Consider the following 24,065-nt stretch of genomic DNA (forward strand, 5'->3'; position numbering starts at 1 on the left):
CGAAGCCTCCAGCGTTGCTGGTGTAAGGTGGAAGCCGTACAGGTGGGTGCTGCAGCCGAGATCCCTGGGGTCCCCAGCAGCGGGACCCCCGCGATTTGATATCTTATCCCCTATCCTTTGGATAGGGGATAAGATGTCTAGGGGTGCGGAGTACCCCTTTAAACCCCTTAACCAGACCCCAAAATGAGTGCAGATCGTTTGCCTAGAATCAAAAATGAATGAAGACCCAGATTTCATTCTGAATTCAACCATCAGATCCCAATATATAGATACCCTAGATGTCATACTCCAAGATTTATTCAGGGCCTAAAGTCCCCCATGCTGTGAAAATCTAAAACAATTACACATTTAGGGTCAGGGTGGGAAAAAAGAAATTATGAAAAATGGATAAGGTTGTCTTAACTTCAGAATCACCACCTCATTTCCCTGTTTTATAGCCCTTTCTTAAATCAGTACAATGTACTCTACACACTACACCCATTTACTATACACACTACTCATATACACAGGGTCGGCGTTAGGGCGGGGCAAACAGGCAATTGCCTAGGGCCCCCATCACCCAGGCTGCTCAGCATAGGCGTGCGCACGGGGTGTGCCGGGTGTGCCTGGGCATACCCTAATCAAGCCCAGGGGGGGATCCATGGCCACCACTGAGCAGCCCGCAGGGGACACATTCTGGACATCCCTGTGTCCCGAAAGATCTTTTCGGGACACAAGGATGTCTCGGATACCTTTCTGCAGCGGCCCCCACATTAACTTTAAAAATGCAGGGGCCCCCGGAAGGTAGCGCATACAGGGACGTCACTGATGTCCCGTGCGTGCGCCCATAGCAACGGAGGAGCGGAGCATCGAGGAGGACGCATGCCGGCCGACATGGTAAGTCACCAGCACCAGCTGGTAGCACGTCATCTTCGGTGTTCCGACCACCACTCCTCTGGTCCCGGGACCTACTGCTATGGTCTATAGGCCATAGCAGTAGATCGTGACCCCGGACAGGAGGACCGGTGGTTGGAACATTGAAGTGGGGCAGAACACAGACATAAAGCCTCCAGCCATACTCTGTATAGGGCTGAAGGCTGTATGTCTGTGGGGGAACTATACTGCACCTAATGTGGGGGAACTGTACTGCACCTATTGTGGGGTAACAGTACTGCACCTAATTTGGGGGAGCTATACTGCACCTAATGTGGAGGAACTGTACTGCACCTAATGTGGGGAAACTATACTGCACCTAATGTTGGGGAACTATACTACACCTAATGTGGGGGAACCATATTGCACCTAATGTGGGGGAACTATACTGCACCTAATGTGGGGGAACTATACTGCACCTAATGTGGGGGAACTATACTGCACCTAATGTGGGGAACTATACTGCACCTAATGTGGGGAGCTATACTGCACCTAATGTGGGGAACTATACTGCACCTAATGTGGGGGAACTATACTGCGCATAATGTGGGGAACTATACTGCACCTAATGTGGGGAACTTTACTGCACCTAATGTGGGGAGCTTTACTGCATCTTATGTGGGGAACTGTACTGCACCTAATGTGGGGGAACTGTGCCCTAACACCTCCCACCCCCAAGACCCCTGCATTGTTTTTCTTAACACTTTTCTGTCTGCTTCCCCCAGACCCCTCTATCCCCTCCTGCCCTAGCACCTTCCCAAGACCCCAGCATCATTCTTCTTTACCCTGCGGACGGCCTGGCCCTGCATACTTCCCTGTCCCAGCGCTGCTCCTCTGTCCCAGGTCTTGCCACTGCTCCACTGCTCTGGCCTCTTCCACTTAGGCCTGTCCAGAGCTGATGATGCAGGCAGCGTTAATCACACTGCCTCCATCATAGGAGAAGCGCTGGCCAGGCAGGGAGCTGAGTGTTCCTTCACTCCGGCGGCCCTCAGCTATTCATTTGTATCTGTGTCTTAAAGACATTGATACATATGGATTCTACCTCCTGCCAATTCCATATGAATGCTGGGACAGTGGATGCCACCCCCAGATGATTATCTGTGATATACTGTAACATATCCACTTATATTTGCAGTGAATCACAACAGGTGTCATATGGTTTGACAAAGCTTTGTCTAAGAAACTCATTGTACTTGGTATTATAAAGGTTTATTACAGCTTGACCCCTTACCTAGGCTGGGACTGCGAGGACTCAGCTATAGATAGACCCTGCCTGTGGTTGGCTCCACCATTAAAAAATCCAAGTGTTTTTGTTGCCTGGCTGTGTCACCACTGTACTAGTATTCTTCAATCTGTGGGAAAACTACAACTCCCATAATGCAGCATGATAGGTGTGGTAGTTTTACAACAGATAAAGAGCCACAGGTTGGAAAACACTTCAAAAGACTGTCCAACCAATCCCATTGTTCCTTTCTTTGTTTTTTAATGGCTTCTTAAGAGGCTAATTAAAGTAAAAGCCACTAATCTGCTTCTCTTGTAAGGAAATACAAATGACTGGATGTCATCAAATATTTATTGAGCGCTGGTGAATACATAATTATTATTTCAGCAGTTTTCGGAAAATAAATGACAAAAGTGTTAATCTTTCCTCAGCTTTTAGTTTTTTTGTGATGTGAGCCATTAGAAAAATACATGGATTTTGTTTCATCTTGGGAAATGTGACAAATAAACAGAGAGAGGAGAAAAAAAAGAACGAAAAGATGTAATATATATCTACAATAACATGGCTGGACTGTTAAATGTTTGTTTATTGCAGAATAAAAAAGATTAACAGTGAGATGTTTTGTGTTCATTCTCATATTAGAGGTAATTAAAGGGATAGTACCATATTGTCACATGCAGGGCTTCACAATCCCCCCCAAAAAAACAACACAATATGTGACATTTTTGACAAAGATTTCTCATAGGTAGCACCCTCTATCCAAAAATTAGAAATTTCCAGACCCAGGCCCCACCTCTGCGGCATCAGGAACCCATATATTGCTTGAAGGACACAGCCTGGAGTTGGCTGATGCACCAGTACGCACAGGGCTTCACAATCCCCTCCAAAAAACAACAACATTTAAAAAAATTGTAAGAATTTTTTTTTCTATCTCATTAAATTACCTCTATGCCCCCCTCCTTAGGCATACCTACACGGTCTACCCTACCTGAAAAAATTCTTCGGAGTTGCAGTGCTATTGTTTTTTTTATTTGTTTTGTTTTTTAGGTTGGTTTATTTTCTTTTTGTGTTACTTCACCATACTGTACATAGGAAAATGATCAAAAATAGGTTTATTGGTAAAAGGGTTGTTGGGTATGATATGTTGTCTTTATCACACATGCCATGGAGATTAAATGGGCACTGTCAATTACAAAAATGTTTGATATGTTGTGCATCTTGGCAAAACATTAACCTTTCTAATATACTGTACTTTCTACAAAATGTTATGTACTATTGATATAAATTAGAGATGAGCGAAATTTTTCAAAAATTCGATTCGTCCGATTTGCCGAATTTTCCCGAAAAGTTTGGTTCGATCCGAATTTGTTTGCTGCGAATCGATTTAAAAAAAGGCTATTTCTAGCCTACATACAGCCTCTATAGGGGTATAGAACACTTTGCTGTGTTCTAAAACGCATATGGAGTGTGCTGGGGTAGTGAAACAATACTGTTATTCAGAATAGCATGCAGATTACCGGCATCGCTCTTAGAATCACTGCCGCACAGTAGCACAATGACAGAGCCTGGTGGTGGCATCAGTGTCAGGAGACCATATAGTGACTGAATGACATAGCGTGGAGGTGTTGGCAGCATGAGGACACCATATAGTGGCTGAATGGCACAGCGTGGAGGTGTTGGCAACATGAGGACACCATATAGTGGCTGAATGACACAGCGTGGAGGTGTTGGCAGCATGAGGACACCATATAGTGGAGGTGTTGGCAGCATGAGGACACCATATAGTGGCTGAATGGCACAGCGTGGAGGTGTTGGCAGCATGAGGACACCATATAGTGGCTGAATGGCACAGCGTGGAGGTGTTGGCAGCATGAGGACACCATATAGTGGCTGAATGGCACAGCGTGGAGGTGTTGGTAGCATGAGGACACCATATAGTGGCTGAATGACACAGCGTGGAGGTGTTGGCAGCATGAGGACACCATATAGTGGCTGAATGACACAGCGTGGACATGTTGGCAGCAAGAGGAGACCATTTAGGGGCTGAATGGCACAGCGTGGAGTTGGCTGATGCACTAGTACACTACACACCAGGGCTTCACAATCCCCCCCAAAAAAACAACACGATATATGACATTTTTGACAAAGATTTCTCATAGGTAGCACCCGCTATCCAAAAATTAGAAATTTCCAGACCCAGGCCCCACCTCTGCGGCATCAGGAACCCATATATTGCCTGAAGGACACAGCCTGGAGTTGGCTGATGCACCAGTACACACCCGGGCTTCACAATCCCCTCCAAAAAACAACAACATTTTAAAACATTTTTAAAAACAAGCGCATATCCAACAGTTCACAAGACTCTATAATGCAGGACGGTGGACCACCCAAAGACATTCTTCTAAAAAATAATAAACCACACAATGTTTGAAATTTTTTTACAAAAACTAATTCAATATGTGTGTAAGCGCATCTGTCTCCAAAAGATCAGATCACCAAAGGACTTTTTCGACCAAAATGATGAAGCAGAGTTAATCCCTGTCCGTATTTTTATTTTTCATTAAAAATCACACGCAACAAGCGCTCCGTTGTGTAACGATTAGCATTCTGGAAAATTCTATTTTATTACCGATAATCAGTAAATAAAAAAAAAAACACTACCCAAGAGTGTTTAATTACCCCATATATTGCACCAGGAGCAGTCAAGAGTAGGCCTCAGCAGTACCCAAGAGGCTTTAATAACCCCCTACCTTTGCACGATCAATTGCGAGATCGAGCAATACCGGGTGTGTTATGCCCTCAGATTTCCGGGGCCGCAGGCGCGCTCCACTGAACGGATTAGCGAGTCTCTATCTTTCATCGACCGGTGCTGGTAACCCGCTAACTCCCGGAAAGGTAAGCTGCCGCGAAGCAGGTGGTCTCCCCCGGGCACGTTTGGCTCCAGAATTTCCACTACTGCCACACCACGCTGACTGCCAACCGTGCCACCGCCTTGCTGACTCAAGGGCAACCTGCAACTCTCTTCTCCCGATGATGAACCCCCCTTCTCCTGAGATCGAGCAATAACAGGTGTGTTATGCCCTCAGATGTCCGGGGCCGCAGGCGCGCTCCACTGAACGGATTAGGGTGTGTCCATCTTTTTTGGTAGCACCCGCAATCCAAAAGACCCAGGCCCCACCTCTGCGGCATCAGGAACCCATAGATTGCCTGAAAGACACTGCCTGGAGTTGGCTGATGCACAAGTACACATCCGGGCTTCACAATCCACCCCAAAAAAAACGCAAAATTTTATTGAAATTGTCTGACAAAATTCCTGTTTTTCTAAAAACAAGCGCATATACAGCAGTTCAGAAGACTCTATAATGCAGGACGGTGGCCCACCAAAAGACATTCTTTTCAAAAATAATAAACCACACAATGTTTAAAATTTGGTTAAAAAAATTATTACATGTGTGTAAGTGCATCTGTCTCCAAAAGGTCAGATCACAAAAGGATTCTAATCGCCAAAAATGATTAAGCAGATTTAATCCCTCTCCATATATATATTTTAAAAATTACACGCAACAAGCGTTCCTTTATGTAACGGTTAGCATTCTGCAAAATTCAATTTTATTACTGGTAAAATTATCAGTAAATTTAACAATAACACTACCCAAGAGTGTTTAATTACCCCATACATTGCACCAGGAGCAGTCAGGAGTAGGCCTCAGCAGTACCCAAGAGGCTTTAATAACCCCTTACCTTGCCCGATCAATTGCGAGATCGAGCAATAACAGGTGTGTTATGGCCTCAGCTGTCCTGGGCTGCACTAGCGCTCCACTGAACGGATTAGCGTGTCTCTATCTTTCAAGGACAGGTGTGTGTTGCACGCTGAAACCAGTTCATGTTAGGGATCTGGGATTGCAATTATTTAACCTTAAAATGAGGAATAACCAGTAAGTGAGGGTCATAAGCTGGCGTTTATTAAGTTCCTGCCCTTTGTACACACCGCCCGTCGCTATAAGTGTTTGGATTAGTTAGTGAGTTGGATAGTGAGGTCCTCGGATCGGCCCAGGCGGGGTAGGAGAAGGCCCTGGCAGAGCGCCGAGAATTTAACGATCATTGTTGAAATTTGCATTAAGCATGTATTTAGTTACTGCTAAACATCCAAAAATTTAAGGTCCAAGACCAGAGGCACCAGGGAGACAGAATGAGTCTGGATCATGCATTTGCAGTACCCAAGAGGTTTTCATAACCCCTTACATTTAAAGATCAATGTTTACATTTGCATTAAGCATGTATTTAGCTACTGCTAAACTTCAAAAAATTATAGGCCCAAGGCCTGAGGCACCAGGGAGGCAAGTAGTTTGTGAAAGACACAGAATGAGTCTGGAGCAGTCATTCGCAGTACCCAAGAGGGTTTCATAACCCCTTACATTTAAAGATCAATGTTGACATTTGCATTAAGCATGTATTTAGCTACTGCTAAACTTCAAAAAATGATAGGCCCAAGGCCAGAAGCATCAGTTTTCCCCATATTAGGAGCATAGTTGTCCCCCAGATTAGGCAGCATAGATGTCACCCAGATTAGGCAGCATACATGTCCCCCAGATTAGGAGCATAGTTGTCCCCCAGATAAGGAGCATAGTTTTCCCCCAGATTAGGCAGCATAGATGTCCCCCAGATTAGGAGCATACTTGTGCCCCAGAGTAGGCAGCATAGATATCCCCTGGATTAGGAGCATACTTGTCCCCCAGATTAGGCAGCATAGATGTCCCCCAGATTAGGAGCATACTTGTCCCCCAGAGTAGGCAGCATAGATGTCCCCCGGATTAGGCAGCATACTTGTACCCCAGATTAGGCAGCATAGATGTCCCCCAGATTAGGCAGCATATATGTCACCTAGATTAGGCAGCATAGCTGTCCCCCAGGCTAGGCAGCATAGATGTCCCCCAGATTAGGAGCATAGTTGTCCCCCAGATTAGTCAGCATAGATGTCGTCCAGATTAGCCAGCATAGATGTTCCCCAGATTAGGAGCATACTTGTCCCCCAGAGTAGGCAGCATAGATGTCCCCCAGATTAGGAGCATACTTGTCCCCTAGAGTAGGTAGCATAGATGTCCCCCGGATTAGGAGCATACTTGTCCCCCAGATTAGGCAGCATAGATGTCCCCCAGATTAGGCAGCAAAGATGTCACCCATATTAAGCAGCATAGATGTCCCCCAGATTAGGCAGCATAGATGTCCCCCAGATTAGGAGCATAGTTGTCCCCCAGATTAGGCAGCATAGATGTCACCCAGATTAGGCAGCATAGATGTCCCCCAGATTAGGAGCATACTTGTCCCCCAGAGTAGGCAGCATAGATGTCCCCCAGATTAGGAGCATACTTGTCCCCCAGATTAGGCAGCATAGTTGTCCCCCAATCAGCGCGGGCCAGTCAGAGCCATTCAAAGGGCCATATGTGGCAAGTGGGCTGTACAATGCCCAGGTCTGCCTCAGAGGGTTTCATAACCAACCACAATAGAGAAAATGTTGTTGTAGGAGCATGGTCAATCTACTCAGACCCATCTGTCATTGGTGGCTGGAAATCCTGGCTGATCCATCCCTGATTCATCTTGACAAACGTCAGTCTCTCCACATTTTAATGGACAGACGAGTTCGTCTTGGGGTGACTATGGCCCCAGCCGCACTAAACACCCACTCTGATGGCACACTACTGGCCGTGCAGGACAGCTTTTCCAGGGCAAACTCTGCTAGTTGTGGCCATAAATCGAGTTTGGCCGCCCAGAAGTCCAGCGGATCATCAACGGTTGTTGGCAGGGTCATGTCAAGGTAAGCCACCACCTGCTGGTTTAGGTCCTGCACCATGTCCACCTGCTGCTGATGAGTAGCTTCACTATGCGGCTGAAGGAAGCTACTCATCAGCTACTGTAGACTCAGGCTGCTGCTGATTGAGCCGGTACTGCTCCTGCCACCCCTCCCCTCCCCAGCAGCCGTGGCAGTGGAAGGTGAGCGCAGAGGACCCCCCGAGTGAGACCTGCGAGTGGATGGACCATGTGGCCGATAGGCATCGGCCAACCGACTAAGTAGAAGCTCCCTGAAGTAGGTCAGTTTGTCCTCCCTCTCAGTGGGTGTAAAAAAGGCCCCCATTCTGGGCCGGCAGCGAGGGTCTAATAAGGTGGAGATCCAGAAGTCATCGCGCTGACGAATTTTGACAATTCGGGGGTCACTACGCAAGCAACTCAGCATGCATCGTGCCATTTGTGACAGTGACTCACTGGCACTACCTGCCTCCATCTCCACTGCATACTGCCACGGTGTGTCTGGGTCCTCTGTCTTGCCTCCCTCGTAATAACCCTCCAGCTCCTCAGGCTGCTCCTGCTCCTCCTCTCCGGTCCAATGACCAGAAACACCAGCCATCTCATCCACCGTAAACTGTGCTCCGCTCTGCCCCTCATCATCCTCCTCCAGTTCATCCCCCAGAGGACTCATGTAGCCTTCTGATGTATGCGCAACATCTCCATTGCCGTGACCAGCCATGTTTTCAATCATTTTTTGGAGTAAATGTAGGAGTGGAATTACGTCGTTCATGGCGTAATTCAAGTGACTAACAAAAAATGTGGCTTCCTCAAAGGGCCTCAGCAAACGGCAGGTGTCACGTATGAGCTGCCACTCGTTCACATTGAAGTTACACAGGGGAGTACTCCTATCTGCTTGTATCATCAAAAAATCTGTGATGGCTTTTCTTTGTTTGTATAGTCTGTCCAACATATGGAGGGTGGAATTCCAATGTGTGGCAACGTCACAAATGAGACTATGTCGTGGGATACCGTTCTGACGCTGCAGCTCAAGCAAAGTGTGCTTCGCGGTGTACGAGTGGCTGAAGTGCATGCACAGTTTCCTTGCCATTGTCAGGACGTCTTGCAAATGGGGTGAAGACTTGATGAACTTCTTGACAACCAGATTCAACACGTGTGCCATGCAGGGCGAAAGGTTCACACTTCCTTGTCGCAGCGCGGCCACAATGTTCTTCCCATTGTCGGTCACCATGGTATTGCCTTCTTCACAAAGAAATGACGGCTTGGGACTCTCCACCTCGGCTCGGCACAAGCCATCAATTCCCTGAAAGCTGCAGAGTCCACCAGTTGGAAAGGGAGGGACTGCAACACCAACAACTTGGACAGGAGCACATTAAACTTCTGCGCCGTTGGATGAGTGGGCGCATACTGTTGTTTCTTGGACATGGCTTCGCCGATCGATTGTTGTCAGAATGGCTGACAAAAAGCGGAAGAAGCAGGAGCGCCAGAAGGAGGGTTTGACACAATTCTCCCTTCGGCTGAGGTGGTGGAGCCTTGGCTGGATGACGGAGGGAGTGGATGGCCACTGGGTGATGCGGCAGGCTGGACCACTACATCGGAGCCACGGTTATCCCAGGCCGCTTTATGGTGGCAAATCATGTGTTGACGCAGGGCCGTGGTGCCGAGATCGGGACCCTGACCACGCTTCACTTTCTGCCGACAGATTTTGCATGTGACTATGCTAAGGTCCTCCGGATTCTTTATGAAGAACAACCACACCGCAGAGTAGCTGATTTTCCCACCCCCAGTTCGCACTATTTCACTGCTATTGGCGCCGTCTCCAGGAACCACTGTTCCACTACCTCCCTGAATGGTAGCTTGCCGCGAAGCAGGTGGTCTCCCCCTGGCACGTTTGGTTCCTGAATTTCCACTACTGCCAGCACCACGCTGATTGCCAACCGTGTTACCGCCTTGCTGCCTCATAGACAAAGAGCAAATCTCTTCTCCTGATGATAATGAAGCCCCGGCTTCTGCACCAGGCTCCCAATTGCGATCGGCTTCATCATCATCAAAAGATGTGTGCATGTCACTGATGTCCTCCTCGTGTTCCTCAACAGTGTCTGCCTCAGGACCCTGAACAATTGAAACACCGCCTCCCACGTCACTCTTCGCATCACTACTTGCCCGCCTTGCGGAGCAAGCGACGCATGTCTCAGCCCATTAGCTGCTGACTGTCCTCTATTACATCGTCCTCACTAAATAATGGAGCTAAACCCAAAGCATGAGATACTTCTTTGGGAGAGGGAACAACATAGGACAAAGGCAATGGGATTACGGGGACTGCTCCGGGGCCATGCCATCTGAGGGTTGTGTCTGAGGAACCCACCGACTCTTGACTGGGGTTGTGAGATGTCGCTTGTGATGATGGGGATGAGTGTGCAAACCAATTGACGAGGAGAGATGGGTCGACGACACGACCGCTGGGTGTTAACGGGAGCTCAGGCCTATAGCTGCGACTCCTGCTGCCTCTCGCCCCAAGTCAGCTGCCAACTCTGCCTGACGTATGTAGGCCTCTGCCCCTTCTCTGTGCACTTCCTGGCACTTCCCTGCCTGACGTACTTAGTGCGTTTATGAGGGTATAGAACAGCAGCAGGCGATTACTTACGGCTGTCCTTTCAAAGTATAAATGCCCTATACAGAATAACAGTTACTAAATAGTACACTCCTTTGTTGTATGTATGCCCTTTGCAATGATGAGTGCACTATTAAGCGTATTTATACGCAGAAAAAAACTCTTTTTTTTGTTGTATACACCAGCCGGTGTGTACTAATGTGTGGAATAGCACTGAATTTAGCACAGAGACAGAAATGCAGGTACTAAATAGTACACTACTTGGTTGTATGTATGCCCTTTGCAATGATGAGCGCACTGTTAAGCGTATTTGTACGCAGGAAAAACTTTTTTTTTTCTTTAATACACCAGCAGGTGTATAACGTGTGGTATAACACTGAATTTAGCACAGAGACAGAAAAAAATGTTGTATATGGCACGCTATTTGCTTGTATGTAGGCCCTTTGCAATGATAAGGACACTGTTGTCACGATTCGGCTGGCAGGAGGTGGATCCTCTGTGCCAGAGAGGGATTGGCGTGGACCGTGCTAGTGGACCGGTTCTAAGTTACTACTGGTATTCACCAGAGCCCGCCGCAAAGCGGGATGGTCTTGCAGCGGCGGTAGTAACCAGGTCGTATCCACTAGCAACGGCTCAACCTCTCTGACTGCTGAAGATAGGCGCGGTACAAGGGAGTAGACAAGAGCAAGGTCGGACGTAGCAGAAGGTCGGGGCAGGCAGCAAGGATCGTAGTCAGGGGCAACGGCAGGAGGTCTGGAACACAGGCTAGGAACACACAAGGAAACGCTTTCACTGGCACAATGGCAACAAGATCCGGCGAGGGAGTGCAGGGGAAGTGAGGTATAAATAGGGAGTGCACAGGTGAACACACTAATTGAACCAACTGCGCCAATCAGCGGCGCAGTGGCCCTTTAAATCGCAGAGACCCGGCGCGCGCGCGCCCTAGGGAGCGAGGCCGCGCGCGCCGGGAAAGGACCGACGGAGAGCGAGTCAGGTACGGGAGCCGGGGGGCGCATCGCGAGCGGGCGCCACCCGCATCGCGAATCGCATCCCGGCTGGGAGAGGAATCGCAGCACACCCGGTCAGCAGATCTGACCGGGGCGCTGCAGTTGCGAGGATGTTGCGAGCGCTCCGGGGAGGAGCGGGGACCCGGAGCGCTCGGCGTAACAGTACCCCCCCCCTTGGGTCTCCCCCTCTTCTTGGAGCCTGAGAACCTGAGGACCAGACTTTTGTCTAGGATGTTGTCCTCAGGTTCCCAGGATCTCTCTTCTGGACCACAGCCCTCCCAATCAACCCAAAAATTTTTTTTCCCTCTGACCGTCTTGGAGGCCAGTATCTCCTTCACGGAGAAGATGTCAGAAGAGCCGGAAACAGGAGTGGGAGAAACAAGTTTGGGAGAGAAACGGTTGATGATGAGAGGTTTAAGGAGAGAGACATGGAAGGCATTGGGAATACGAAGAGAAGGAGGAAGAAGGAGTGTGTAAGAGACAGGATTAATCTGGCACAAGACTTTGAAAGGACCAAGATAGCGTGGGCCCAGTTTGTAACTGGGGACACGAAAGCGGACATATTTAGCGGAGAGCCATACCTTGTCTCCGGGAGCAAAAATGGGGGGAGTTCTTTCTTTCTTATCGGCAAACCTTTTCATGCAAGATGAAGCCTGTAGAAGAGAATTTTGGGTCTCTTTCCATATGGTGGAAAGATCACGAGTCACTTCATCCACAGCGGGCAAACCAGAGGGCAAGGGAGTAGGGAGGGGGGGAAGAGGGTGACGGCCGTACACCACGAAAAATGGGGATTTAGCAGAAGATTCAGAGACTCTGAAGTTGTATGAGAATTCGGCCCATGGTAGAAGATCTGCCCAGTCATCCTGGCGGGAGGAAACAAAATGCCGTAAATAGTCACCCAGAACCTGATTAATTCTTTCAACTTGCCCATTGCATTGAGGATGATAAGCAGAAGAGAAGTTTAATTTAATCTTGAGTTGTTTACAGAGGGCCCTCCAGAATTTTGACACGAATTGGACGCCTCTATCCGAGACGATCTGCGTGGGCAAACCGTGAAGACGAAAAATGTGTACAAAAAATTGTTTTGCCAACTGAGGCGCTGAAGGAAGACCAGGAAGAGGAATAAAATGTGCCATCTTGGAAAATCGATCAACGACCACCCAAACAACAGTGTTGCCACGGGATGGGGGTAGGTCTGTAATAAAGTCCATACCAATCAGAGACCAAGGCTGTTCGGGGACAGGCAGAGGATGAAGGAGACCAGCAGGCTTCTGGCGAGGAGTCTTATCCCGGGCACAGACAGTACAGGCCCGCACAAAATCAACAACATCCGTCTCCAGAGTCGGCCACCAATAGAAACGAGAGATGAGTTGCAAGGACTTTTTGATGCCCGCATGGCCTGCGAGGTGGGAGGAGTGACCCCATTTGAGAATCCCGAGACGTTGGCGTGGAGAAACGAAGGTCTTCCCTCGAGGAGTTTGCCTGATGGAGGCTGGAGAAGTGGAAATCAGACAGTCAGGAGGAATGATGTGTTGCGGAGAGACCTCTACTTCCGAGGCATCCGAGGAACGAGAGAGAGCATCGGCCCTAATGTTCTTGTCGGCAGGGCGAAAATGAATTTCAAAGTTAAAACGGGCAAAGAACAACGACCACCTGGCCTGGCGAGGATTCAGCCGTTGGGCAGACTGGAGATAGGAGAGATTCTTGTGATCGGTGTAAATGATAACTGGAAATTTTGATCCCTCCAGAAGATGCCTCCATTCCTCAAGTGCCAATTTAATGGCCAGTAGTTCTCGATCCCCGATGGAGTAGTTCCTCTCCACCGGAGAGAAGGTCCTAGAAAAAAAACCACAAGTAACAGCATGCCCGGAAGAATTTTTTTGTAGAAGGACCGCTCCAGCTCCCACTGAGGAGGCATCAACCTCCAATAGGAAGGGTTTAGATGGGTCAGGTCTGGAGAGCACGGGAGCAGAAGAAAAGGCAGACTTGAGCCGTTTAAATGCGTCTTCCGCTTGGGGAGACCAGGACTTAGGATTGGCATTCTTCTTGGTTAAAGCCACGATAGGAGCCACAATAGTGGAAAAATGTGGAATGAATTGTCTGTAATAATTGGCGAACCCCAAAAAACTTTGGATAGCACAGAGTCCGGAGGGGCGTGGCCAATCTAAGACGGCAGAGAGTTTATCTGGGTCCATTTGTAGTCCCTGGCCAGAGACCAAGTATCCTAGGAAAGGAAGAGATTGACATTCAAACAGACATTTCTCCATTTTGGCATAAAGTTGATTGTCTCGAAGTCTCTGAAGAACCATGCGGACATGCTGGCGGTGTTCTTCTAAGTTGGCAGAAAAAATCAGAATATCGTCCAGATACACAACAACACAGGAATATAAAAGATCACGGAAAATTTCATTAACAAAGTCTTGGAAGACAGCAGGGGCGTTGCACAGGCCAAAGGGCATGACCAGATACTCAAAGTGTCCATCTCTGGTGTTAAATGCGGTTTTCCATTCGTCCCCCTCCCTGATGCGGATGAGATTATAAGCACCTCTTAAGTCCAGTTTGGTAAAGATGTGGGCACCTTGAAGGCGATCAAAGACTTCTGAGATAAGAGGTAGGGGGTAGCGGTTCTTTACCGTGATTTTATTAAGTCCGCGGTAGTCAATGCAAGGACGTAGGGAGCCATCTTTTTTGGACACAAAGAAAAATCCAGCTCCGGCAGGAGAGGAGGATTTGCGGATAAACCCCTTTTTTAAATTTTCCTGGATGTATTCAGACATAGCAAGAGTCTCTGGGGCGGACAGAGGATAAATTCTGCCCCGGGGTGGAGTAGTGCCCGGGAGGAGGTCAATAGGACAGTCATAAGGCCTGTGAGGAGGTAAAGTCTCAGCTTGCTTTTTGCAAAATACGTCAGCATAGTCCATATAAGCCTTAGGGAGACCGGTTACAGGAGGAACCACAGGGTCACGGCAGGGAGTACTGGGAACCGGTTTAAGACAGTCCTTGAGACAAGAAGTACCCCAGCTCTTGATCTCTCCTGTGGACCAATCAAGGGTTGGGGAATGGCGTTGAAGCCACGGTAGTCCAAGGAGAATTTCGGAAGTGCAATTGGAGAGGACCAAAAACTCAATTTTTTCGTGATGAGATCCGATGCACATTAGGAGGGGTTCCGTGCGGTAACGCACGGTACAGTCCAATCTTTCATTGTTAACACAATTGATGTAGAGGGGTCTGGCGAGACTGGTCACCGGGATGTTGAACTTGTTGATGAGAGAGGCCAAAATAAAATTTCCTGCAGATCCGGAATCCAAGAAGGCCATAGTAGAGAAGGAGAAGGTAGAGGCAGATATCCGCACAGGCACAGTAAGGCGTGGAGAAGCAGAGTTGACACCAAGAACTGTCTCACCTTTGTGCGGAGTCAGCGTACGTCTTTCCAGGCGGGGAGGACGGATAGGACAATCCTTCAGGAAGTGTTCGGTACCGGCACAGTACAGGCAAAGATTCTCCATGCGGCGTTGTGTCCTCTCTTGAGGTGTCAAGCGAGACCGGTCAACTTGCATAGCCTCCACGGCGGGAGGCACAGGAACGGATTGCAGAGGACCAGAGGAGAGAGGAGCCGGGGAGAAAAAACGCCTCGTGCGAACAAAGTCCATATCCTGGCGGAGCTCCTGACGCCTTTCGGAAAAACGCATGTCAATGCGAGTGGCTAGATGAATGAGTTCATGCAGGTTAGCAGGAATTTCTCGTGCGGCCAGAACATCTTTAATGTTGCTGGATAGGCCTTTTTTAAAGGTCGCGCAGAGGGCCTCATTATTCCAGGATAATTCGGAAGCAAGAGTACGGAATTGGATGGCGTACTCGCCATCGGAAGAATTACCCTGGACCAGGTTCAGCAGGGCAGTCTCAGCAGAAGAGGCTCGGGCAGGTTCCTCAAAGACACTTCGAATTTCCTAGAAGAAGGAGTGTACAGAGGCAGTGACGGGGTCATTGCGGTCCCAGAGCGGTGTGGCCCATGACAGAGCTTTCCCAGACAGAAGGCTGACTACGAAAGCCACCTTAGACCTTTCAGTAGGAAACTGGTCCGACATCATCTCCAAGTGCAGGGAACATTGTGAAAGAAAGCCATGGCAAAACTTAGAGTCCCCATCAAATTTATCCGGCAAGGATAGTCGTAGGCCGGAAGCGGCCACTCGCTGCGGAGGAGGTGCAGGAGCTGGCGGAGGAGATTATTGCTGAAGCTGTGGTAGTAGTTGCTGTAGCATCACGGTCAGTTGAGACAGCTGGTGGCCTTGTTGCGCTATCTGTTGCGACTGATGGGCAACCACCGTGGTGAGGTCGGCGACATCTGGCAGTGGAACTTCAGCGGGATCCATGGCCGGATCTACTGTCACGATTCGGCTGGCAGGAGGTGGATCCTCTGTGCCAGAGAGGGATTGGCGTGGACCGTGCTAGTGGACCGGTTCTAAGTTACTACTGGTATTCACCAGAGCCCGCCGCAAAGCGGGATGGTCTTGCAGCGGCGGTAGTAACCAGGTCGTATCCACTAGCAACGGCTCAACCTCTCTGACTGCTGAAGATAGGCGCGGTACAAGGGAGTAGACAAGAGCAAGGTCGGACGTAGCAGAAGGTCGGGGCAGGCAGCAAGGATCGCAGTCAGGGGCAATGGCAGGAGGTCTGGAACACAGGCTAGGAACACACAAGGAAACGCTTTCACTGGCACAATGGCAACAAGATCCGGCGAGGGAGTGCAGGGGAAGTGAGGTATAAATAGGGAGTGCACAGGTGAACACACTAATTGAACCAAATCGCAGAGACCCGGCTCGCGCGCGCCCTAGGGAGCGGGGCCGCGCGCGCCGGGACAGGACCGACGGAGAGCGAGTCAGGTACGGGAGCCGGGGGGCGCATCGCGAGCGGGCGCCACCCGCATCGCGAATCGCATCCCGGCTGGGAGAGGAATCGCAGCGCACCCGGTCAGCAGATCTGACCGGGGCGCTGCAGTTGCGAGGATGTTGCGAGCGCTCCGGGGAGGAGCGGGGACCCGGAGCGCTCGGCGTAACAACTGTTAAGCGTATTTGTACGCAGGAAAAACTTTTTTTTTCTTTCATACACCGGCAGGTGTATATTGTGTGGTATAACACTGAATTTAGCACAGAGACAGAAAAAAAAGGTAGTATATGGCACGCTATTTGCTTGTATTTAGGCCCTTTGCAATGAAAAGGCCACTGAAAAAAAGAAAAACTTTTTTTTTTCTTTCATACACCGGCAGGTATATAAAGTGTGGTATAACACTGAATTTAGCACAGAGACAGAGTAACAGGTGAAAAATGGTAAAAAGGCACTAAAGTCCACACTAATATGACTTATTTCTGAACAGCAGCAGGACCCAACTGGGCAGCACCACAGAATTTTTTTTTTACAAGGATTAAACCCTAAATTGCACTCTGTCACACAATTCTGAGAATCAGATTTGTGGAGCAACAGAAAAAACTCAATTGGGCTGAAAAAAGAGGAGATTAGATGCTCCATACAGGTAAAACAGCTTTGAGATGTATGACGCAGGTGACTGCTATGCAGCACCTCTATGCCTGCTATATTTAGTAAGGAGTACGAGGTTTTGCTAGAATCGTTCTCGGTCAGAACTGCAGCAACACTGTGCCCTGTGTCTTTCTCTAATGCTGATGTCACCACTGCATATATGCTGTATAACGCCGTTGTACGCAATCAGCACACAGACGTGCAGTCACTTCTTTCCCTATCTCGTGCATAGGAGAAATGACCAGAGGGAAGATGGCCGCCGATTATACAGGGCTGTTACATCACAGGGGTCAGTGAACACTGATAGGCTGCATCTCACATGTGATTCAGGGTCAGCCCGCCTACCTTCATTCCCGCCGCTGTTTCCCGCCCCATAATCCCCTGCCCCATGTACTCACGTGTGGATCCAACATCTTAGGTCTCCAATAGCCTGGAACACTGTAAAATGGAGTTTAATGAAGCGATTTGCACGATAGAATCGCGGCGATATTCGTATTCCTTGCAAATCGAATTTTTCATGACATTCGTAACGAATTTGGGTTCGTCAACTTCGATTCGCTCATCTCTAATATAAATCATAGGTAATAAAAAATAAATAAATAAAAAGACCACTTAGGCTCCTTATACCAGCCAGAACATGGTCCTGTCCAGCTGCAGCATCAAGTGAGAGTGGGACTAGTACTCCTCTGTGCTCACTCCTGTCCTGTCAAACTGTAGCATGAAAACAGAAAGGAGGGATTATAAATCAGCCTGCAGTGACTGGATGAATAGATCCAGCACAGTAGATTCAGAGAGGAAGTGAATGTATGGTGAGTGAGGGCGGGCTCATTGCTTGCCTCAGACACACCCCTTCCTGAGCAGTGGATGTCAGAATGAGTGAGCAGCAGAACAGAGGGATTTGTGAGCCAAATACAGAAGCCAGACACATAAAAAGACATGTTAAGTGTCAGCATGACTTAGTGAGTAACACACACAAGCATTCTTTTTAGTGATATGATATGTACACTTTAAACTAAACTTTGGGTGTACATTCTGAAATTTTCATATATTCATATTTCAGATGATTTCCAGTACTCAGCCGGCGTAATCTCAAAAAGTTTTGTGGAGTCACATGGTCTTACGGTGTAATTGCACCGGCTAATTACCCACTAGGCTCACATATTATAGGGCTGTCTGAGCACAAATGGCTAATTATGGAGCTGATTAATGAGCGGCATCCAGACGGAATGATTACCCCATAAAGATGACAAGGTAGTTACTAACCCGCTCCTCTGCATTGGGATATATTTGTTTTAGGACATGCAATAACCGCCCACTAATAACTTCACCTAAACATACAGACTGTGCGTTCTCCAACATAAACAAAACACCCCGTCACATCTACATATTAAATGGTTACATTAAACTGATGAATTGTGCTCAGGTCCAAATAGAATATGGAAATGAAAAATACCACTTAACTTAATTTTCTAGAAAGGAGGAGGCACAATGTGACTGAAGCCATTGCTGAGTATGCATTCTACTACTCTGTGAATGGAAGTTTACATATCTTTCAGATGACAGTAGATACGTGACCATAACTAGGCGCAGTCCACGTCTATCATAAGTCCCTGATGATGTCTCATATGCACCAGAACAAGTGATTTAGGTTTTTCTACCCTCGATGGAGTCAAATAATGCTTTAAATAAAGGGGGTGTAAACCCAAAGTTGATGGAGCAACAGGCTGCCCGGCCTATAACATCCTATTGCCATAGACCCATTGTACAAAAAATGTATCTGTCAGGGTGCTGTTTTTTTGTTTTGTTTTTGTTTTTTTGTGTTTGATCCACCAATAAACAGAAGCAGCTCCCACATTTTCTTGTCCCCCATCCAGACAGAGATGACACCTTCATTACACACCCCTCTACCCACATCCTTTCCAGGTGGTAAGAACCAGTCACTGTTGCCTTTGTTTGCAGTGGTATCATAACTGAGAAGCTGCGACTGAAACGTATTGTCTTCAGCAATAAATCTAGGCCTCATTGTGAGCTTTTCGATCCTGTTTTTGCTGTGGAGGGACACACTGCTCCAACTACTGGTGTAACGTTCTAGGGAGCTATCACACAACAGTGCCACAATCATATCATTAAATAGCTTAGAGTACCCTGGTCACACACAGTTTCTTGATACCCTCTTCAATTCCTGAGATATGAGCGTTTATAGTTTGTCTGACAATTTAAGCAATGGTCAGCTTTACTTAACTCCTAAAAGGTATACTCTGGTAAAAAAAATTAATTATTACTATATTATATTAATACTGTATAAACTTTAGCTTACCTTCTGAAGCTCCCCCGATGCTGCCAATATTGGTCTCAAGCTCCGGGTATTCTTCCTGGTTTTGGGGCCTGACGCCTCACACTGCCATAAGCTAATTGCCGGCCACAACAATGTCACTCCTAGGGTAAGCGACAATGTGTTGTAAGGGGCCCGGAAGACAGGAGATGGATACTGGCAGCACTGTCGGACCTTACATTTTCCACTGGGGGAGGTAAAGACGCAAAGTGTAAATATGCATTTACCACAGATGGTTCTGCTGTCTCTGCGCAACAATGGAAAATCGTAAAACACACAGTCCTCCTGCTGCCGATTCTGCTGCAAATGTAGTAAGTTCAACCTAAATATTTCAACCTAAATAAAATGTGTCCCCCCATCCACCACTCAGAGGTAGCCTCATATCGGATGGGACCCTTACATGATAACTCACCTCTGCTGTGCATATAGCCTCTGACTGTGTGACATGTTGGATCAGCCATTGACTAAACCACCTCCAGTCTGTACATTTTGTATTTGCCACAGCAGCGGGAACCTGTGTATTAGGTTGTTGTGCTGGCTATTTTTCCTTTTGTTTTTACTTTGTAAGTTGGGGGGTGTGCTGCCCTCTTTAGCAGTGCACCCCACCCCTCTCAGACTGGAGGTGGTTTAGTCAATGGCTGATCCAACATGTCACACAGTCAGAGGCTATATGCACAGCAGAGGTGAGTTATCATGTTAGGGTCCCATCCGATATGAGGCCACCTCCGCGTGGTGGATGGGGGGACACATTTTGATCAAAAAGTGCGCTAAGAGCCTCCATTTTTTGACCAAGAGTGCTGTTGCAACTTTCTTTTTTTGTACATTTTGTATTTGCCACAGCAGCGGGCACCTGTGTATTAGGTTGTTGTGCTGGCTATTTTTCCTTTTGTTTTTACTTTGTAAGTTGGGGGGGGGGGGTACCCTCTTTAGCTGTGCACCCGACCCCTCTCAGACTGGAGGTGGTTTAGTCAATGGCTGATCCAACATGTCACACAGTCAGAGGCTATATGCACAGCAGAGGTGAGTTATCATGTTAGGGTCCCATCCGATATGAGGCCACCTCCGCGTGGTGGATGGGGGGACACATTTTGATCAAAAAGTGCGCTAAGAGCCTCCATTTTTTGACCAAGAGTGCTGTTGCAACTTTCTTTTTTTGTACATTTTGTATTTGCCACAGCAGCGGGCACCTGTGTATTAGGTTGTTGTGCTGGCTATTTTTCCTTTTGTTTTTACTTTGTAAGTTGGGGGGTGTGCTGCCCTCTTTAGCAGTGCACCCCACCCCTCTCAGACTGGAGGTGGTTTAGTCAATGGCTGATCCAACATGTCACACAGTCAGAGGCTATATGCACAGCAGAGGTGAGTTATCATGTTAGGGTCCCATCCGATATGAGGCCACCTCCGCGTGGTGGATGGGGGGACACATTTTGATCAAAAAGTGCGCTAAGAGCCTCCATTTTTTGACCAAGAGTGCTGTTGCAACTTTCTTTTTTTGTACATTTTGTATTTGCCACAGCAGCGGGAACCTGTGTATTAGGTTGTTGTGCTGGCTATTTTTCCTTTTGTTTTTACTTTGTAAGTTGGGGGGGGGTGGTACCCTCTTTAGCTGTGCACCCCACCCCTCTCAGACTGGAGGTGGTTTAGTCAATGGCTGATCCAACATGTCACACAGTCAGAGGCTATATGCACAGCAGAGGTGAGTTATCATGTTAGGGTCCCATCCGATATGAGGCCACCTCCGCGTGGTGGATGGGGGGACACATTTTGATCAAAAAGTGCGCTAAGAGCCTCCATTTTTTGACCAAGAGTGCTGTTGCAACTTTCTTTTTTTGTACATTTTGTATTTGCCACAGCAGCGGGCACCTGTGTATTAGGTTGTTGTGCTGGCTATTTTTCCTTTAGTTTTTACTTTGTAAGTTGGGGGGGGTGGTACCCTCTTTAGCTGTGCACCCCACCCCTCTCAGACTGGAGGTGGTTTAGTCAATGGCTGATCCAACATGTCACACAGTCAGAGGCTATATGCACAGCAGAGGTGAGTTATCATGTTAGGGTCCCATCCGATATGAGGCCACCTCCGCGTGGTGGATGGGGGGACACATTTTGATCAAAAAGTGCGCTAAGAGCCTCCATTTTTTGACCAAGAGTGCTGTTGCAACTTTCTTTTTTTGTACATTTTGTATTTGCCACAGCAGCGGGCACCTGTGTATTAGGTTGTTGTGCTGGCTATTTTTCCTTTTGTTTTTACTTTGTAAGTTGGGGGGGGGGTGGTACCCTCTTTAGCTGTGCACCCCACCCCTCTCAGACTGGAGGTGGTTTAGTCAATGGCTGATCCAACATGTCACACAGTCAGAGGCTATATGCACAGCAGAGGTGAGTTATCATGTTAGGGTCCCATCCGATATGAGGCCACCTCCGCGTGGTGGATGGGGGGACACATTTTGATCAAAAAGTGCGCTAAGAGCCTCCATTTTTTTGACCAAGAGTGCTGTTGCAACTTTCTTTTTTTGTACATTTTGTATTTGCCACAGCAGCGGGAACCTGTGTATTAGGTTGTTGTGCTGGCTATTTTTCCTTTTGTTTTTACTTTGTAAGTTGGGGGGGGTGGTACCCTCTTTAGCTGTGCACCCCACCCCTCTCAGACTGGAGGTGGTTTAGTCAATGGCTGATCCAACATGTCACACAGTCAGAGGCTATATGCACAGCAGAGGTGAGTTATCATGTTAGGGTCCCATCCGATATGAGGCCACCTCCGCGTGGTGGATGGGGGGACACATTTTGATCAAAAAGTGCGCTAAGAGCCTCCATTTTTTGACCAAGAGTGCTGTTGCAACTTTCTTTTTTTGTACATTTTGTATTTGCCACAGCAGCGGGCACCTGTGTATTAGGTTGTTGTGCTGGCTATTTTTCCTTTAGTTTTTCCTTTGTAAGTTGGGGGGGGGGGGTGGTACCCTCTTTAGCTGTGCACCCCACCCCTCTCAGACTGGAGGTGGTTTAGTCAATGGCTGATCCAACATGTCACACAGTCAGAGGCTATATGCACAGCAGAGGTGAGTTATCATGTTATGGTCCCATCCGATATGAGGCCACCTCTGCGTGGTGGATGGGGGGGACACATTTTGATCAAAAAGTGCGCTAAGAGCCTCCATTTTTTGACCAGGGGTGCTGTTGTAATTTACATATTTGTTTAACTTTGTGGCACCAGTTGATTAAAAAAAATGTTTTTCACTGGAGTACCCCTTTAATATAGTACAGCACAGATCCTTTGATAATGAGCCCACAAAACAAATTTAAACTCTCAGATAAAGTGAAAATATTTACAAAATATCAATCTACTCCAAGCATCAGATTTGCAGTCGACAAACACCAGTGTTTACTGCAGATTTAATTTGTCTAATGAAATCCCTGCTCTTGGGCAGACAGCTCTCGGGAGAGTTCATCTGTGCCCACCTACTCCAATCATTCCTCATTGCCAAGTCATCCTGATAGCTGATTATGAATGCACCGATACTGAAACAACTCTCCTCTGACGGTAAATAAAACAAATTAAGAAGCATGGCTGCTTACTATATTTATTTGTCTATTGAATTGCTAGAAAATAATAAACAGTCACCGACAGGTTGTGCAGAATGGAGGAGATGTGCAGGATGGAGGCTTTTTACAAAAGAGGAGAGAAGGGGATTAAATCCTAATGATATTTACATAGTGTTATCATTTTTACTAACATAGAGCTATACAATGTGTAGAAAGAAGCAATACACCAATAAAAAATGAATATTTTATCAACACTTTCTTTCTTTGCATAACCTTACGACTCGTTGGAGTTGCAATGTCAATGAGGAATATCTATGCACTATTTACACACACATAAATATATATATAAATATATATATATATATATATATATATATATATATATATATACAAGTAGAATCTGCCAATAGGGGACACTCATGGGGGAAAAAACTGACCGCTATTGAGAGATGTACCCTATTGGGAAAAGAGGCTCAAAAATCTTTCTAAATGACCGAATACTGTTCTTTCCTCACTCCAGAGTGTAATTACATATAAAACATGATAAAAAGCAGTATTACAGTAGAATCTCCCAGTACCATTTAATTTCCCCTTATCACCCCCCTGTATCATTTCATCCCCCCCAACTCCCTGTGCCACATAATTTCCCCTTGATCCCCCTGTGCCATTTTATTCCCCTTAATACCTTCTGTGCAAATTATCACCCCCTCTTTACCAGCCCCTGTGCCATTTCATTCCCCCTTTATCCCCTGTGCCATTTCTTTCCACCTTTACCTCCCTGAGCCAAATCATCCTTCCCTCACCCCTTGTGCCACATCACTTTTACCCCTTCCCTCCTCCCCCTGTTGTTCTTACCTTGCCAGCAGGCTCAGGTGCAGGGACTCTCAGCAGGTTTGACATTCTCCTAACGTGCTCTGCGCTGCACTTACTGAGAGGCTGTGAGCAATGGCAGCTGCCAGCAGTGACGAGTGACCCTCCTGACATCACTTGTTACTGGCCACAGCTGCCACTGCTGCTCTCAGTGAGTGCAACACAGAGGACGTCAGGACAACGTCAAACCTGTTGGGAGCCCCAGCAACTGAGACTGCTGGAATGGTAAGAAGAACAACAAGGGGAGGAGGG

Source organism: Hyla sarda, chromosome 4, assembly GCF_029499605.1.
Source record: "Hyla sarda isolate aHylSar1 chromosome 4, aHylSar1.hap1, whole genome shotgun sequence".
Taxonomy (NCBI): domain Eukaryota; kingdom Metazoa; phylum Chordata; class Amphibia; order Anura; family Hylidae; genus Hyla; species Hyla sarda.